The sequence below is a fragment of the Perca fluviatilis genome, chromosome 10 (assembly GCF_010015445.1).
Source record: "Perca fluviatilis chromosome 10, GENO_Pfluv_1.0, whole genome shotgun sequence".
NCBI lineage: Eukaryota > Metazoa > Chordata > Actinopteri > Perciformes > Percidae > Perca > Perca fluviatilis.
The window spans coordinates 33,005,263-33,025,251 of record NC_053121.1 but is presented as its reverse complement, the minus strand read 5'-3'; the positions used below and the strand labels follow the sequence as shown (position 1 = coordinate 33,025,251).

At 40.8% G+C, this 19,989-nt stretch overlaps 1 protein-coding gene across 3 annotated transcripts in view; it reads right to left on the bottom strand.

Annotated features, from left to right (window-relative positions):
- Positions 1–19,989, bottom strand: part of LOC120567148 (polycomb group RING finger protein 3) — a 72,070-nt gene that overhangs the window by 35,856 nt on the left and 16,225 nt on the right. Inside the window, exon 1 of one of the 3 annotated variants that reach the window (XM_039813994.1) lies at positions 15,832–15,897. The exons of the other annotated variants lie outside the window; for them this stretch is intronic. The gene's annotated coding sequence lies outside the window, so the exon portion shown is untranslated. Of the gene's footprint in view, positions 1–15,831; positions 15,898–19,989 lie in introns of those variants that run through there. 3 annotated transcript variants of the gene reach the window in all.

Here is a 19,989-nt window from a genome sequence, read left to right as displayed (position 1 = left end):
AGAGGGCAACAGATTTCGATCCTCCAGCAAGGCAGCAGTGACTCGTCACTGCCATCACTTTGTGTGATTCATTCCTTAAATTGTAGGAGTCCGACCACTCCAGTCACGATAAGAAAAGGGAATGCCTGGCGAACACCCACCACTCTTTCATCCTCCTCCAAACACACATTCATACACAGTTTAAAATAACAAAAAAAAAGCTGCCTTTTAAGTCTCCGGTGACAACAGTAAGTTTGCCGGGCTGCCTCTGTCTGCTCATCAGACCGTGAAATTAGCCCAGTTAGTCGATATGAAATGTGAAATGTGCGCTGAGGACACACACACACACACTAGAGAGCCGCCACGCGCTGATGAGCCTCACGCCGATGTTATCCTTACATGGCGCCCGGCGACTCCTCTGTGACGTAATGTTTGCAATGTTTTATTTGTGCCTTGTTGGGGTTGAGTTGAGGTCATGATCACACCGAGCAAACTTTAGGAGCGTTTCCTTTTTCTTCTGTTTGGTTTGCTCAGGTGTGGGAATATAAAACTGTCTGCACTAACAACTGATGAAACAACCCCAACATGTAGAGGGATTAGAAAACAGATGTGGATATCTGCTATCAAGCAGGTACTTATACTTGAGAAGCTCAACATGTGCCCTGGGTAGATGCCAAATGACAAAATAAAATAAAGTCATGAAGTGAGCAAAAAAGCATATTTTGACTAGGGCTGCACGATATGTAGGGAAATATGTGATAACGTTTCTCAATATCACGCTAACGATATTACTTGCGATAAATAAAGATATTTAACGGTGTACTCAGTTCTGCCTTTCAGTATTCTGCTAAAATACAACAAAATTGCTTGTTGAATTTAAAACAAATTTAAAGAAATCATTTCCAACATACTTATATTGAACAAATTGTACATTTAATTGAATATAAAAGGCACCACTAAAAAAATAATGACAGTTACATTATAAAGGGCAGTTTTTTTACTTTTGTAATTTTGTTTCAGCTAACCCAAAAATATGAAAGTGTCTTTCGCAATATGTCGCAGCCTGTCGCCATATGGTTACTGCGCCAGTTGATATCGCGATAACGACAAAAAACTATATTATGCAGCCCTGATTTTGACTATCGTGAGTCAACACCAAAACACTCTAAAACGTGTTACATTGTATACCCAAGAGCATGTGGACACCCAAACATGACACCCATGGGATTGGCATTGAATGACCAGGCATTTTTTGATACTCGATGCTAAGGAGGCAATTCCTTTGGTGCCTAAAAAGGATTTATAACATAAAAGTAAGGTTGGTGTTGGAGAAACCCCACAAAAATAAACAATCCACCTCGGAGTTCAGTTCAGTTCAGTTCAGAACTGAAGCTGCTGCATTCAGGGTCATTTGAGGGTACCAGTTGTGTGAATGCCAGTAAAATACATTAAAGTGCTCATATTATGCTCATTTTCAGGTTCATAATTGTATTTAGAGGTTGTACCAGAATAGGTTTATCTGGTTTAATTTTCAGAAAACACCATATTTTTGTTGTACTACACATTGCTGCAGCTCCTCTTTTCACCCTGTGTTGAGCTCTCTGTTTTAGCTACAGAGTGAGGCATCGCACTTCTGTACCATCTTTGTTGGGAGTCGCACATGCGCAGTACCTAGGTAAGGACTGCTAGCTAGTCATTTGCAGAGTATAAGGGTGTGCCACTCTAGCAGCTAGGCAACCAATAATGTCTGTCGTCCTTCACATCCACTTTTGAATATGTTCCTAAAATGATGTAATTGGTCCGCAACTAGAAGCTTGTTTACACTCTCTATTTGGTAAACTCATTGAGGGCCTCTTTCCTGTGTTCATTGCTCACATCTGCTTTCTGTTGCCCGTTCGTGTATTCAAGTAGAAATGTCAGAAATTCCTCTTGGTGGCAGCAGTACAGTGACATTTATAGCGACAAAGAAGTTATCTGCGTCGAGGCATAAACCTCTCAGTGCGCCTGCTCTACCCACTGAGCCAACCCGGCCACACGCACAACGCTTTTTCGTCCAGTTGACCAGTGTCAACATTACACAGGCCGGTCACTAAATCAGTAAAATTTAACAACTTTAAAAGGTGCTGTAGGTAGGATTATGAAGAAAATGTGAACATCGACAACTTCTCAGTCGCTCCCCCCATTCTGCTAAAGCCCAAAACGGTCCCCTAAGCCCCTCCCCCCACAAGGGAGAATGAATGCATGTGCATGAGCAGTGATTGTGCATCTGAACAGGGAGCGTGGATTTTTGCAAATCACACTACAGGCTTCATGTGGTTCTACTGGAACATAGGGTCAGTTTCAGCAAATATGACAGTTAGTTTTATAAGTCTTACCTACTGCACCTTTAATGTTTCATTTACACATTATTTCAGCGTAGGACAGCACAATGTTCCCGCCAGATGACTGACCTCTTGTTCGGCCTAGTCGGTGGTTAGGGTGTATACACCTTAACTGGGCTATGATGGACAGCCAGGGATACTCCAGTTACTAAAGGAGTTCTCTTTTTTTATCAGTTATCAGAACTCCGATTTTAACCAAGGTAAGGTGTTTACATGACATTTCAGAAATCAGGGTATCATTACATTTTTACTAATTGCTTTATCATTTAGTCTATACCAGGGATCTTGGAGGTCTACGGGGTCCTCAGAGGCAATGCAAAATTACAAATTATTGTAAATTTTTTTTTTTTTATTAAAAAGTCAACATGAATCCAACATATTATTAGCAAACATAAATCCCCACTGCTAACTGGCGTATAGGTAAGGTAGTCACTAAGGCCATCCACATACACAGTTCATCCTAAGGATTCACTGTGCCACATGTATGTTTAACATTATAACATGATTTATAAAATTAAAAAAAAATTTAATATCTTAGTATTTTATGCAAAAAATTTAGGCTTTAGGGCATACTACAAGTTACTGTAGGCCCAGGTTAATATGAAACTTAAATTTACAATATATGTAGTAGGGGGTCTCTGCTCCGTCTCTCTTTCAGTTAAGGGGTCCTTGGCTTAAAAAACGTTGAAGACCCCCGGTCTATACAATATCAGAAAGCAGTGAATAAAGTCCAAGATGACATCTTAAAAAGTCTTGTTTTGTCCTAAACCCATAACGACCCAAAGAGTATCAGTAGAAGGCTAAAGAAACCAGTGAATATTCGTGTCTGAGAACTTGCTTTAAAGTCTGTCTGCCAATTAACGGACGTATTATCGCAGCTCTAAAAACATGTATATCCACAAAATAATCAGAGAAAGAACAGTAAAAAAATCAGCTTACATCAAGAAGTCCTGTGTGTTACTATTAGGAGCTCCAGAAGCCTCTGACATTCCGTCCCAACATCAGATGAAAGTGAGGGGAACTGATGCTGCTAATGTTAACTGTAACCGTAGTGATTCACGATCAAACTGTGTGTTCATCATCACGCATCCTCCCACTGAAACCTGTTGACTGAGCAGCAACCGCTTCCCACAAACCCACTGACAAACCCACTGTGTTCACACCACCGGCACGTTCAGAAAACAGCGGCTCTGGTTTTATCAATCATGTTCTATGACAACAAGTAGAGCTGGGCAATATATTGATATTATATCGATATCGTGATATGAAATTAGATATCGTCCTAGATTTTGGATCTCGTAATATGACATAAGTGTTGTCTTTTCCTGGTTTTAAAGGCTGCATTACAGTAAAGTGATGTCATTTTAGGAACTTACCAGACGGTTGTAACTGTTATATCATTTGCCTTTACCCACTTAGTCATTATATCCACATTACTGATGATTATTTATCAAACATTTAATTGTGTAAATATTTTGTGAAAGCACCATAGTCAACACTACAATATCATTGCGGTATCGATATCGAGGTATTTGGTCAAAAATATCGTGATATTTGATTTTGTCCACATCGCCCAGCCCTAACAACAAGAAAAACAAATAGCATCACAGCTGCCTACTTCCTTGTGGGTTGGATCCTGAACACGGTTCCTATTTTAGCTGATTAAATAAAATTAAAAGGTTTCAAGAAAACACAAAAAAAAAAAAAAAAGAAATTTGCTCTTGAAAACCTCAGTTAAAAAAATGTTTAGCAACGATCTCGACAGCTTACTTTTCCTCATGTATTGGGTGCCTTGATGGTATTTATTGAGGCTCAAAGAGAGGTACACATGGTGGCATGTTTGCTTTTTTTGTCTGTCTGATATCTTATCAGTCTGAGCTGCAGAGGTTGCAGCTTGCTCACCCTCTAAAAAAGGCCCTGACACGCCAAGCAGGTCAAGAACTAGTGCCGACCAAGGCCGACTGTGGCATCGCCTCACGTCGCCTTTGTCTTGGGCAAAAAAATGCACTTGAACACACCGCAAAGACTACAGTCGACGGCCAACTACCCACTGCGCCTGAGTGAGAGGAAATTACTCCGGACCTAACCCTTGCATTTACCGCATTACAAACTAGGTGTCTGTGGCGACGTTCCCGGCAAAAATAAAAAAATCACAAGCAGCGGAGAGTTAGGAACGCAGTTTCCATCACGCACACAGTGGTTGGCCCATCAGAGAGGGTAGGCGGAGCTAACATAATAGACTTTTAAACCACCTTAAACGGTTACTATGGCCAAACAAAAGTGAGATCCAAAAAAAAAACACACATCTGTGTGCTGCCAAAGAGAACGAAGCTGTGATCTTCGAGATTGTAACTTTCAGAAATATGTGTGTGACATTACATATGCATGTTTTTTTTCATACAGTGTTTGGTAAATAAATGTGGCTATTTACATGATAGTGTTCCCCTCAAGCTGCTTTGGCTTATTAACCCTTGTGTTGTCTTCTTATCAACCTTGAAAAAAAAACCCCGCCGTTTTTGACGCCTTTTTTCACAGTTTGTTTTTGCTTTTTCCAACGTTTTACATTGTTAAATTTTTCTTCTTCACATTTTCAGCGCTCATTTCTACATCCCATATTTTCTGATATAAAACAAAAATTGAAAACAGGTCAATGTGACCAGAAGTCAAGACAAGGGTTAAGGAGAAACAACAGTAGAACTAAATCAGATTTCTAGCAGAAAATGTTTCTACAACTATAAGAATTCCCCCACAATAGGCTGAAGAGAGTAACTGCCGAGTGAGTCACTACAATTGTTTTGTCCTGACCTTATCAATGTCAAAATGTAATAATTTTTTTAAATCCACGAACTGAAATTGGTTTCTAGTTGTCACTTTTACATGATTATTCTGTGGTCACAGCCAAATTGTCAAGACTGTGGCTCCATTCCACTGCTTAATAATGGTCGCTTGTAACGCTGGTGAATGGGAAATTGTTGCACCAGTCACTCAGGATAAGAGGATCAGCTAAATGCCTTAAATGTGAAACGTTTTGGAGGGTTGATTTCCTTTCTGGTGCCCTTACGTAACAAAGTGAATGCAGAGCAGAGTTTAGCTGCCTTAGGTCAGTGAACCAGCGTGTTGCTACTCCCCACAGTAGGCTGCTTGATACACCGACTATCAACACACAGGACAAGTTGACCAATCACAGTCCTTGCGGTCTGCGTCGCCTCAACGCAAAGTTACACATTTTTGGGGGTGCACGTCGAGCTACGGCCGAGGGCTCGGAGAGGGGCTCGCGTCGACGCAGATGGGTCTGCGGGGGTACGCCGTCGATTCGACACAGAAGCATAAAAAAGCCTTAAGCCATCAAAGACAACGCCAGAATACTTGAGATCAGGAAACATATTATTGTCAATAGGCTAGAGAGTCTATTAAATACAGAAACTACTAGGGATGTCCAGATCGGCTTTTTTATATATATATATATATATATATATATATATATATATATATATATATATATATATATATATATATATATATATATATATATATATATATATTACAGGCCAAAAGTTTGGACACACCTTCTCATTCAATGACTTTCCTTTATTTTCATGACTATTTACATTGTAGATTTTCACTGAAGGCATCAAAACTATGAATGAACACATATGGAATTATGTACTTAAAAAAAAAGTGTGAAATAACTTAAAACATGTCTTATATTTTAGATTCCTCATAGTACCCACCCTTTGCTTTTTTGATAGCGCTGCAAACCCTTGGTGTTCTCTCAATGAGCTTCATGAGGTAGTCACCTGAAATGGTTTTTCACTTCACAGGTGTGCCTTATCAGGGTTAATTAGTGGAATTTTGGAAAATTGCGAAAACTTTGAATGTGTCCCCAAGTGCAGTCGCAAAACCATCAAGCGCTACAACGAAACTGGCTCACATGACGACTGCCCAGGAAAGGAAGACCAAGAGTCACCTGTGCTGCTGAGGATAAGTTCATCCGAGTCACCAGCCTCAGAAATCACAAGTTAACAGCAGCTCAGATTAGAGACCAGATGAATGCTACACAGAGTTCTAGCAGCAGACACATCTCTAGAACAACTGTTAAGAGGAGACTGCGCGAATCAGGCCTTCATGGTCAAGTAGCTGCTAGGAAACCACTGCTAAGGAGAGGCAACAAGCAGAAGAGATTTGTTTGGGCCAAGAAACACAAGGAATGGACATTAGACCAGTGGAAATCTGTGCTTTGGTCTGATGAGTCCAAATTTGAGATCTTTGGTTCCAACCGCCGCGTCTTTGTGCGACGCAGAAAAGGTGAACGGATGGATTCTACATGCCTGGTTCCCACCATGAAGGATGGAGGAGGAGGTGTGATGGTGTGGGGGTGCTTTGCTGGTGACACTGTTGGGGATTTATTCAAAATTGAAGGCATAGTTTGCATTTAGTTGGACCATCATTTATATTTCAACAGGACAATGACCCCAAACACACCTCCAGGCTGTGTAAGGGCTATTTGACCAAGAAGGAGAGTGATGGAGTGCTGCGCCAGATGACCTGGCCTCCACAGTCACCAGACCTGAACCCAATCGAGATGGTTTGGGGTGAGCTGGACCGCAGAGTGAAGGCAAAAGGGCCAACAAGTGCTAAGCATCTCTGGGAACTCCTTCAAGACTGTTGGAAAACCATTTCATGTGACTACCTCTTGAAGCTCATCAAGATAATGCCAAGAGTGTGCAAAGCAGTAATCAGAGCAAAGGGTGGTTACTTTGAGGAATCTAAAATATAAGACGTGTTTTCAGTTATTTCACACTTTTTTGTTAAGTACATAATTCCATGTGTGTTCATTCATAGTTTTGATGCCTTCAGTGAGAATCTACAATGTAAATAGTCATGAAAATAAAGGAAAGTCATTGAATGAGGTGTGTCCAAACTTTTGGCCTGTACTGTATATATTTAATATCTGCTGATACCGAGTCCTGATACGATATTTGATCAGATAACAGAGCTGCACACAGTTTTTTTGTTTACAAAAATAACTAAGTAAACAAAGTAACTGAAATATCTCTTAAGCTTAGATTAACTGTTGGTTGTTGTTAATGTCAACTTTCTTTTATGTGTGATGGGAGAGTGAAAACTGCATTCCTGGTGACTATGAGAAAAAGTTGCTGTGCGTACTAAAGTTAACTTTTGTTACTGTGGCAGTAGACAACTTTTAAGATATGATATTGGTTTTTAAACAATTACTGCCAGTAAAAACATTTAATTCATTGCAATAAAAACAACAAATCAGATCAAAGTAGTTTGCACAAAAAGTTTCCCCATTTCATTTTTTGTATCAGGTTGTCTAAATTCATGAATCATCTGAATATAATAATATCTACAGATAATCCCCAAGAGTGCCGATATGGATGGGTAACCTGCAACAAGTTAGCCTGACGTGGTCTTACTCAGATTCTAGTCAGAATATGAGTACGATGCCGCTCCATTGGGCTACAACCGAGCCAGGAAAGAAAATGCCTCTGCACTCAATTGGATAGACCTACAACCAATCAGAGCAACGGAGTATGTGACGTATGTCCCCCATCTTCTTTTGCCGAATCCCGTAGGAAGGACGGCAAAAACATCTATCCGATCGACAAATGCCTTGATCGCAGTTCTCTATCTTCTATAACAGACGCGATGGCGGAATCTACACATCTCAATTCTCTAGCAGCAGTAGGGCTGGGCGATATATCGATATAAACAAATATATCGATATATTTTTAAATGAGATATGGAATTAGACCATATCGCATATATCGATATAGTTCAAATGTGATCCTTGCTCCCATAGATATGTCGCCGTGAGGTTCTAAACATACGTCAAAACCCGCCGCCATCTTGGAACAGGGGGCCGAAGCATTCAGATCAACGCTAAAGATGCCGGACTTTTGTACTGCTTAATTATGTTCGATAGAGGAAATGAAAAGAACAAACAGCATGGATAACATTTAACAGGTGACAATGTGTTTTATGATTTATATACGCCGTCGACCAGCAATCTGAGCTCGGCGGCGCGGAGGCGGAGAGCCCCGTGGCGGGCCGCAGCGTCTCTTCCCCGGCAAAAACACAGCCCGCCCGCTGCTGCGGCGTCCCCGCTGATCCAGATCGGACCAGCCAAAGACAGAGTGGTGATCGGTAGGATCTTACACGTAGTCCAGGACGAACTGTGTCGATATCGGGCGGAAAGTTCCACTAAGTTTGCGGCCGGCAGGCGGACGGAGAGAGGCTACAGCGGGGCAGCGACCGTCTGCGGCTGCAGGATCTGGAGCTCAGTGCCCGTTAAAATTACATGTAACGCATAAATACATACAGAAATAAATAGTGGAGGAATGAGCCTGGACATTTCAGTCTGTTTAAACTTCACCTTGAAGCAGAAACTCTTAGTTCAGAAGGGTGAAGTTTCCGTTTGGACTCAGATCTGTGAACCGATCATAATAAATTTCTTTGTTTTGTAGTCGATAGTTCATCTTAAGTTTATTTAAGTGGAAGCAGTATCAAGTGGAAGAATGGGACTATAACCTAGGCTTACAGGCATGAGGCATTACATTTTGAACAAAGTAGATTATATTAATATCTAAAGCTTAATTGACCTTTGGAACGAATCACAAATAGCCTATGGAGCTTTGATTTCAAAAAAGGTACTCCTGTTATACAGTATTTAGGTTTACATTTTATTGTTATTTGAACAGCTGAGCATTTAATCATGAACCAGGTGAAGAAACCGGTTTATTATTTATTTGATTTTGCAACTGTTTCTATGAAACTACTTGTGACATGTCATATTTGATTTGGGCTTTGACTGAACATTTGCTCTCACTTCGCGGAAAAAAATATCGGGATATATATCGTATATCGATATTCAGCCAAAATATATCGGGATATGACTTTTGGTCCATATCGCCCAGCCCTAAGCAGCAGCCATCTTTATTGTAAGCAAATTCAACCCAAGTGTTCTTTGGTGACGTGGTTGATTACGTTACTGTTGATCATCTGTCCGTCATCGTATAAAGCCCGCCCTGACAATTTGATTGGTCCGAACAACTGTGGTTCGAGCATAGTTGCTCCACAACGGATCAAGCCCAGACCGAACTTCCCGACCTCAAATGTCTTGGGCGGGGCTAAGTTCGGCTGGCATCCAGGCTAGCAACAAGTGGTAAAAAAGTTCCAAATTTTCAGGTAAACATTATGCAGGTGGGCAACAGGTGTAATAGAGGAAAAGACAAAAACAGAAGAAAGAAATTCAAATATTATTTGGCACTGCAGTCTTGACTACATGGCCTTTCATCGCTTTCCTTCAATCCACCCTCAGGATAATATATAGGCTACATTTTTGCTGCCCCACTTCCAACAATGTCACACTCTCTTAGCATATGTTTACATATTTAAATACGGATATCCAAGTCTATAGTTTGGTGCTGTGACAAACAAGGAATGAACTCAAAGCTGTATGGCTTCCGGGTGGCAGCAGTACTTACTATGAGCCGCTAATAGAATGTAAGTCATGCCTTGGCCAATGCAAAAACACGGATAGAAGTCCTCTGGATACAGCCAAGTCTGGAGATTAACAACATTTGCAGTCAATCATGAGCTGCACAACTGTCTCAGTAGCTGATAAGTACACACACACACTCTGGCACCACAAAGAGCCCCTGTTGGCCTGCCTGTGGGTATTGGAGTGTTTGGCCTCGGTATAAATTGGCTGCCAGCTGGCACGGCGGACACTGAAGGCCTGCATCAGTGGACGGAGCCAGGAGGAGAGGCCTCTTCTTGTTTTGGGAGCTTTGGCTTCACTTCAGCGTACACACACACACACACACACACACACACACACACACACACACTTTGACAAAAACAAGCACACAAAAGTACACAAAAATGTCAACATGCTTTTGCCTAACTGTAAGCATTCACACAACCGCCGTCACACACAGGTATTGTCTCCTCTTAATTCTGTTTGATGGCCCTCAATCCTGCAGCCAGGATTCAATGCCTGGGGAAATCAGGCAGACAATAGACGCCATCCAAAGAGAAGCAGACTGCAGCCGGCCAGGAGGGCGTACGCGCTGCCAAGAAGCAGAAACACTTGAATAATTAAGCTTTGAGTTTAGGTCGTGAAGGCCAGGAGTGAAGTTAGTGATGCTAATGTGTAATACGCCTCGCAGGTCAGACACAAACACGGAGAGAACAGAACCAAAAACTAAAACTCCTGGCTGCTTAGGTTTGTAAATATATGATGGGTTTCTTTTGAACAGTAGTGCCAAGTGTCAAAAGCCTCCTGTTGGGGACTGAGGTAACATTTTTGCCCAATGGCAACTTCAGTGAACTATTTTCAAAAATAATAATAAAAAGGAAAATTTCAAAACACTGTACGAACACTGAACACTTTCCAAAAAGGCAACAGGTCACAACAGGCTATAAATGTAAAATAACACAAATAAAATAATACAATTACAACAATAAAAATAAAATGTATGCATTAGGAGTGTTTAAATTATTTCCACTGTCTACTGTATATTTAAACGTTCAAAGCACCAAACATTTATCATTCCGGTAATCAACACTTGTGGGTGATGCCGTTGAATGTGCGTTTGCGTGTTAGACACGCTTCCATTCACATAAACTACAACGGTAGAGCAACGGCTACACGCCGTCCTTGTCTCATACAAAAAGTCTGTCCCAGAGGCAGACGAGAGACGCAAAGATTCAGCCATCTGATCACGCTCCCAAGATCAGCAAAGTCAAACCACCAGACAAAAACTTGTATTTTAACTGAAGGTTTAGTCTACGCTCACTTACTTTGCCAGGTAACCTGGAAGCAATTATATATGTGACAAAAATGTATGAAGTCAGAATTCACCATTCATGCAGATTTTTTTAATTCACCAGATGTATCTGAAGTAGGGCTGGGCGATATAGAGAAACTCAAATATCACGATATTTTTGACCAAATACCTCGATATTGCAACGATATTGTAGTGTTGACTATTGGTGCTTTCGCAAAATATTTACACAACGAGATTTTTGATAAATAATCATCAGTAATGTAGATATAATAACTAAGTGGGTAAAGGCAAATAATAGAACAGTTACAGCAGTTTGGTAACTTCAGAAAATTACATCACTTTACTGTAATGCAGCCTTTAAAACCAGGAAAACACTTATGCCATATTACGATATTACAATATATATAATATCTAGTCTCATATCACGATATCAATATAATATCGATATATTGCCGAGCTCTAATCTGAAGTCATGCGAGCTAAAATAATTTGATCGACAAAAAATTATTTCGCATCTATTTGGATAATCGACTAATACCGTGATTTGTCGAGCGTTTCTCAGAATTTCCGGACATTTCATTGGCAAAAAGTTAGTCAAGAAAACAAGGATTGTTAGTTGTAGCCCTAAACACGCTCTTTTCACACAGACCCTGGATATGAGACAATGTAAACAGCAAGATATTCTTTGTAATGTAATAACTTGACATTGTTTTGTCAAGCCCTGTTTTGAACATTCATACATCGGTAAAAAGGAGTGTCATACACATAATTTCCAAACTACAAACTTAGAATGGAGTGCTAAACAGGCAAATCAAGAGTTGCTTTTTGGTCACTTTAAGATAAGGTTTAGCCTAGCGCTCTACAATCAACTTCAACCACCTTTGTGATCACTGAATTTATGTCTGAGAACGCTAGAAGTCACTGTAATTACTTAGAGTTACTTTGGTTTAGAGATACCTATGAATTATTTTTGCAACCAGTGTTCTTCCTAATTGTTCCCCTACATACCAAAGGTATGAGGTCTGGCTCCTTAAAATGCACTTAAAGGGTAACTACTGTTTTTTTTCAACCTGGACCATATTTTCCTATGTTTTGTGTGTAAGTGACTGATAGGAACAATAATCTTTGAAATTGGTCCAGTATTAAATGTTCAGCATCAGTTTGGTCCACTAAAAGTGCCGTTTTTGCCAATAAAATTATTATTGGCAAATTATTATTCTTAAGTGTCTGACATTATGGAAACAATCTTTGAGAGAACCTCTTTGAGAGCTTTCTGTTTAACCAGAAACAGCTCTGAGGTTGCTAGCGCTAAACCCACCAGACTCCATTTAAAAAAGCCATACTTTTAGCGTGTATAGAGCAAACATATTTGCACATGTAAATCGGTTAACTATGTGTTTATTTCAACCAAAACTGAGTTGTGATGGTTGGAAATGTGGAAAGACGACCCAAGACTGTCATAGTTTTATTTTGTTTCTGTCAACTTTGAATGAGGTGTATTTAACAATGCTAAAATTACTGTTTATTTACATGGAGTCTGGTGGGTTTAACTAATGAATTTTTGCAGATGTTTTTTATGTTTTTATGTTTAAAAAAAAAACGTATCTATATTTCTCTTTAAAGGGGTGATTGAATGGAAAACCAATTTTACCCTGTCATAGTTGAATAATGACAGTTCGGTGGGTAAATAGGACATACATAGAAGCTCAAAATCCTACTGACACCCCTTTACTATGAAAATCTCATATTTTGAAACTGCCGCTGAAAACGGGCAAAGCTCAACAAAGCTGGAAGTTGACATCAACCTCCCAAGACCTGTAACTTTGTCACGCCCATGGGTGTATTAAGAGAACGGTCATGCCCCAACATTTACATAGGTTACACAACTGACCTGAGATCAGGTAGTCTTCTGAATCAAAGTCACGCAGATCTCTGCTATTCCATTACAAAATTCACTTCTGAAACTTTTTTATGCAAGAAATGTAAAGCTCAAATATGGGCGTTTTCCGAAAATGGATGGCTAATTGCAAATTTTGTCCGACTGTGTCGGAGTTAAGCGGCCGGTGCTGCCTGGGTTGCTACATCGCCGCCCTGCCTGTCCTCCGTCACAGACCCCAACCTGCTGTGAGCTAGATTGAGCTCGGCCGGCGGCCCGGTGTTCAAACTCACCCTTTCTGGGTGACTGGACTACCAAACGCCGCTGCCCTGACAGAGCTCCAGGGCCTGCAGCTCGCTGTTCTCCCTCCCCTCTTCCTACTACCGGCCGGCCGGTGAGTGACTGAGAGCGCGGTCGGCGAGCTTGTTACGCCCGCAATCTCTTACCGCAGCCCGCAGGTTCCAGTTAATCTAATGGATGTGTGTGTTGAGTTATTTAAACAAACAAATCGGGGAAATAAACGCATCTTGTCCGCGAGTCTCATTGATAGAGCCGCGGTGAGCTGGAGTCCATCAATGAGAGCTAGCTAGCCTCCTCCTAACTCTGACATTCACAAAAATGCATTCAATTGAAATTCGAAATCGGACAAGTGTTAGCTAAGCTTTGTAAGACCTTGGAGAACCTGTAATATTCATGCCGTGACGAAATTCAAACTGTAAATATAGCTATAGTTATGCCGAAAGTGTAGCTAGCTAGCTAGCTGCGATATTTCCCCATTGTATTGAATGGGACATATAGCTAGCAGCTGCTCGTCCTACAAAGACTGCTCACGTTCATAAAAATGCCTTAAAATCAAAATCGGACACAACGGTTAGCTTTATAAGACATTGGGGAATCATGTTATATAAGTGGCGTGACGAAATTCAAACCGTAAATATATTATAGTTATGCCGGCAGCCGGAGCTCCTAAAGTCCGACACGTCTTACCAAATTTGCAATAAGCCATCAATTTTCGTAAAACGGCCCATATTTGATATTTATATAGTTGATTTCTCTCATAAAAAAAGTCTCAGAAGTGAATTTGGTAATGTAACATTGCAGTGTCTGGAATATAAGATTCTGTCACGCCTCTAATGTATGTGTATTGGGGATTCGCTCAACCAATCAGCGCCCTTCTTTAATGTGTGCATATGGCAATTCGCTCAACCAATCAGCGTGCTGCTCATCTAAATATTCATGAGCAGACCATATTTGGTCTGCTCATGAATATATTTATTACTTGTTACAAATAGGGCCAAAACACAGGGATGAATAAGGGCCCATAAAATATCAACCAGGCCATTTTCAGCCCAACCAATGTTACATACCCCATTAGGAGACCATAAGGAACAGTGTGAAATACCCTATATAATCATTTTATCACCCTTTTAACAGAAAGGTCGACCTCCTTAGAAGTCCTTTCCCGTCAGTGGCCAAACAAACACTTTTGTGAAGGTAAATACAAGCTGCATAATTGCCTTACATTGTAGCTTGTTTCACAAGCCGCCAACTGCAGCGATCTTGCTTAATACCGGACCAACGTCAAAGACTGTTGTTCCCATCAGTCAGTCACTTAGACACAAAAACATAGGAAAATAGGGTCCAGGTTGGGAAAAAAAAATTTCATAAATATTTTCATAATTTACAGTATAAAAGCTCAAACATTTCAGACTCTTCGCTATCACAAACTACTCTGTTTGAGTAACTATCTATGAAGGCCAGTTATTGATCTCAGGACCTGATGCCCTCTGATGAGAGAGCAAGCAAAACAATCAGCATGCAGAACGTGGAGATCCCGTTTACTTACATGCAGTACCTTTAATGTTTTCCGCAAATTCAATACAGTGGGAGATAAGACGGAAAACGCATTTAACAACCCATTTAAAAACAGATCCAGTGTGCTTATCTCTGGTAAAACATGGTATGTGCTGCTTGAAGTAGGATGAAGCCCATTTACAAAGAGCTGTGTGTCTGTGCCATGTGTGGAGAACAAAACAACACGACTAACCGTGTGCACCAGTAGGTTTTCATCATGTATACCAGTTTTAGTTTTATCACTCATGCTAAAAAGGGTTGGGGATTCCCACTGGAACCCCTAGTACAACACACTCAGTATGAGACTGTAAGGAGCTTTGGATATATGTTTCCTCTAAACAGCATATGCTATTAGCGTCGCCAAATGGGCTCGTTATCCAGCTCCTTCAAGTTATTAAACACAGGCGCTATTATAGAGCACGTTGTGCTCCTACTGTGCAAACAGACAAGGACACAAACACAGCCAAGATATCAAACAGTCTTAACACCCAGAGGCTCAGGACACATTGGCCACCCCAGGCGGCAGGAAGATTAAAAAAAAAAGAAGAAAAAAAATGATTCAAATGAGGAACAGGGGCTCTGAAGAAACATGTTGTGCTCTTCTCTATTTCTCTCTATCCCCATCTGCTTAAGAAATACATCCTGATGATTACATTACGACTGATTCAAATGACGAGACTTCACTTAACTTATTCATTCAGATATTTCACCAAGGAAAATCTGTCACTTTAGCTGCTAAACGCTCCTCTATGTTTACCAGTGTGTCAGTCTGCTGTTTACTGCTAAGCAGGTAGTGCTTTTACAGCAATTTCCCTTAAATCAGCTGCCTGCTGCGGCTAAAAACGACACCATGAGAGCGCTCAGAGTCAACCGACGAGTAAGGTTAAGGACCGGACAGCTAAAAAAAAATTTAGCTTAAACTCACTTTAAAGCTGGGACCAGCAGATTCAGGTGATAATTCTCTGTAGGTTTGTCTTTATGAGCGACTCCTTTTGTTTTGATTTCAGTGACCTCTTCGGTGCTTGTAGCGGTTTTGTTTCTGCAGTGCCCTTCAAAAGATATCAGCGGTCAATATAACTGAGAGTACAATTAGTACAATGATTTCCTTGAGCACATGACTACTCTTCAGTTTATTCCAAACAAATATAAAATGCATTATATCCTAAGGGACTGGGTTGTTATTTTCTTGGTAAAGATGTTCAACCTGATGGGGGTTTACACCGCAAATTAAACGGCTCCTACGAACCTGCCACAGGCTACAGCCTACATCAACACTGTTTTACATTAACGAGTGATAAAAAAAATAAATAAAAAAAGACACTGTTTCTATATGAATGCAGATTTTTGAGAATTGAGGATCTTTTAAGTTCCTAATGTTACGTTTTCAAATCATTAGGGTTCACACACAGCTCGGTTAAGCTCTTGATAAGAGCAGGGCCCTTGATCGGCCACACATCTTAGCCACAGCCCTTCCTAACTGATAACCTCTCCTCAACCTAACTGCCCTTTGGTCCAGAGGTTTGGCTCTGGCGATTCTCTGCAGGGTTGTGCGGCGGCATGGGAGTGTCACTTAAATGGCCCATTTGTGCAACTTCCTGTTGTGTGCTTTAACCCCTCAATGTAGCACAAGTAGACTTTATATTTTACAATTATTGTTTTCCATCAGAGCGTTTTTTATGATCTCAACATTTCCAACCGCACTTAAAGGCAACTTCATTTCACGAAGAAAGAGAAAAAGAAAAGGGGAGGGAGAAATTGTGCACTGCGCTATAGCTTGTTGCAGGGAACAGTCAACTCCTGGTCTTTTTGTTTCAGTGATTCTGTCTCAACTTTTAGGCACCCCCCTGCGGCCCCCACCACCGCAGCCTAAACCCACTTGACTCCCCAATGGGAGGCGGGGCGCCAGATTCTGTCTGATTAGGACCTTATGATGCAGTTTTTGCTGTGAGAAGGGGAAAATATAACAATCATCAACTCCAAGAAACCTGGAAGATTAACACTGACTGAAAGAAATAAGAGGATTTCAAGTTAAGCAGATGTAAAAGTTATTATTATTATTATTATTATTATTATTATTATTATTATTATTATTATATATATATATATATATATATATATATATATATATAAATAATTGAAATTCTGTGTTGGCAAGGGAACTGTACATTTTCTTTCACAACTGTTACACAATTGAATGAAACTGTCAAGATACCACAGCTTTGGGCGCTTGAGTAGCTCACCTGGTAGAGCAGGCGCCCCATATATAGAGGTTTACTCCTCCACGCAGCGGCCGTAGGTTCAACTCCGACCTGTGGCCCTTTGCTGCATGTCATTCACACTCTCTTTCCCCTTTTGTCTCTTCAGCTGTCCTATTTAAAAAAAAAAAAAAAGGCCTAAAAAAAAAAAAAAATTACCACAGCTTTTTGCCCAAATACGTAGCTGTGTAAGCCTTCAGAATGTTTGCGGTCACAGATATCAGGGCCGACAGATTAAACCGCACATTTAAAGTACTCTACTACAATTCAGCGTGTCGGAATTATTAGGAATTTCCTGTGTTACACTAGCGTAGCAGATGAGTCGATAGCAGTAACTAAAAAGCTGCTTGAAAAACAAACGAACCTGAGGCAACAACATCGCTGACCTCGAGACAGCCGAATGTGACGAGTGGATGATATAAAAGGCTCTCAGAGGACTGAATGTGTCTGTTGTTTCCCCAAAGAAATGTCAAACGCTCCCTTTCTTCTTTCAAGTCACAGCAGTAAGCCGCCCGGGCTTTGGTGCGACAGTGTAATCCTGGCTACATGTTGTCAAGATGCAAAGCTTTTCTATCCCAGATAATCATCCTCGGGACCACCAGCAGCCGGTCAAATGGTTCTTTATTTTGGCAGTGGCTGGTGCAATAGCCACATGTAGTTCACCAGTCCCAGCATTGGTAACCAACGGCTCTCTTTTTTGTTCTAAAAAAAACTCGTCTGGTGAAATATTGTGGCAGATATGGATTCACCGGCCACTATAAAAAGGTGAATACATATTTCCGACCCTGACAGCTGCATGGAAGTACACTTCAAATAATGTACTTGTGTAAGCATTACTATAAAGACAAAATATGGATAATATGACCACAAATGTTTTGTTACTGCAAATATCAGTGGGTCAATTTTCTATTAAAAATGAACTACGGCGTTGTGAATAATACCCAACCATAATTTACATATAATTTGTGAAAACACATTTACAGGTCTCCAACATGGCATCATGACTTTGCGTAAACATACACGCCACTTTCCTAAAGCCAAATGGCGTGTTATCTTTACGCATTTTGAGCTATCCACGTGTATGTCTACGCTGTATACAGCGGATGTAAACGTTATCGCAAGAACGTGCCGTACTATCGCGAGAACGTCACACGCATGTAAAAAAACCACGCCAAGCGCAGGACGTGATCCCGGTGTTTTACCCATCCGCGGACTTAGGTCCTTTCATACTACTCGCTACGGCGAAAATTCACACGTAATGTAGGTCAATGGCAGCCGAACAGAGTTAATAAACACGCTAAAAAGCGATTATGCGTCTTGATAATGACATACGAATTGGCGTGTCATACATACGCCACTGTATGAGATCAGTCTGCAGGTCTCATACAAAATGAAACAAAGGCTTGGATTTGAGTTTGATTGTGCTTGTAATGTGGGAAAACTGAGGAAATGAAAGCTTTTGTAGTGGCTCTGAGTGAAGTGTAGTGCAGACAGCATGACGTTGGCGGTGCTTTTGCCCACCCGTTTCTTTTTGTGTTTTTTTTAGATCTGAGACAAGAATCCTTGAGTCTGCAAAGCATTCACGCTCACAGCCGTTACAACAAGTTGTCTAGTTGGAGAGGTTTCAGAGCTTCAGGACCTTGTCGACAGTTTTTGCAAACATTTTTCATTACATCAGACAAAAACAAGATGCACTTGTAGTCGTAGCTCCATGGAGACGACCCTGAGATGTGAGCAGTAGCCAATGAGAGAGCAACAGGAAAACCGGAAAGCAGGGAAGGAGTGAGGCAGTGCACCAGCCTGCAATTGTCTTAAATGGTTGTTAATTTTGTGCACCCCCTCGACAACATGACACCCGACTGGGACTAGGGATGTCACGATACCACAAATCTAGTAGTCCAATAGGTACCAATACTAGGGCTGGTCCGAATACCATTTTTTGAGCTTCGAAGCTTCGGTAGTAATGAGCATTGAATATTCGAAGCTTCGGAGAGAGGGGGCTGAACATATTATCTCTAATAAAGGCAGGAATCTATGTGTCTGTCTGTTTGTTTGTATTTTGATTATTTTGAGAACCTTTCATCCTAACGACTTCACAAGGGAGTGCAGTGTCGTATTTGGTGCAATATAGATAGACAGGCCAGATGCGTTCAGAATTAATAAACTTTTAACCTCTCAAGGATCACCGTCCCGTCAACGGGACACTTTGTGACTGGGACGTCACTGTAACCTCGATAAAACTTCCACTCATGAGCATTTTTATAACTTTAAAGCATTAAATCTTTAAAATATACAGCCATGTACACAACGGTTACAAAGTGACACAAAATAAAACAATTCAGCCGTAATCTGCGCAGCCAAGAGTGCATGCATACCTGTTTTCGTTGTCCTTTCAGCAACAAAGTGGTATTTTGAACAAAACTTGATTTTCATAAATCCCCAAGAGTCCAAGGAAATGTAATATCCAAGCTTTATATTCCAAAACGATCTCTTCGCCTCACAATGTTGAAGTTTCTGGCCAAATCACAACGGAAAAACGCTAAACAGTTTTCCATTTCCGCACTTGTTATCGTCGCTAGCTTCTCTGCCCAGCTTGCTAAATGCTCGAAGTGGGCGTCACTGTGTACCGACAGTATCTTCTTCTTCTTCTTTTTCTTCTTCGTAGTTTATTGGCGGTTGACAAACCAACTTAAATGTGCATTACCGCCACCAACTGGACTGGAGTGTGAACGAGAGATAAATGCAGAAAATAAATAAACCAAAATAAAATAAAAAAATAAAAAAACACGAATATTCGAATGTCAAATTTTCAAATCGAATACCAACCC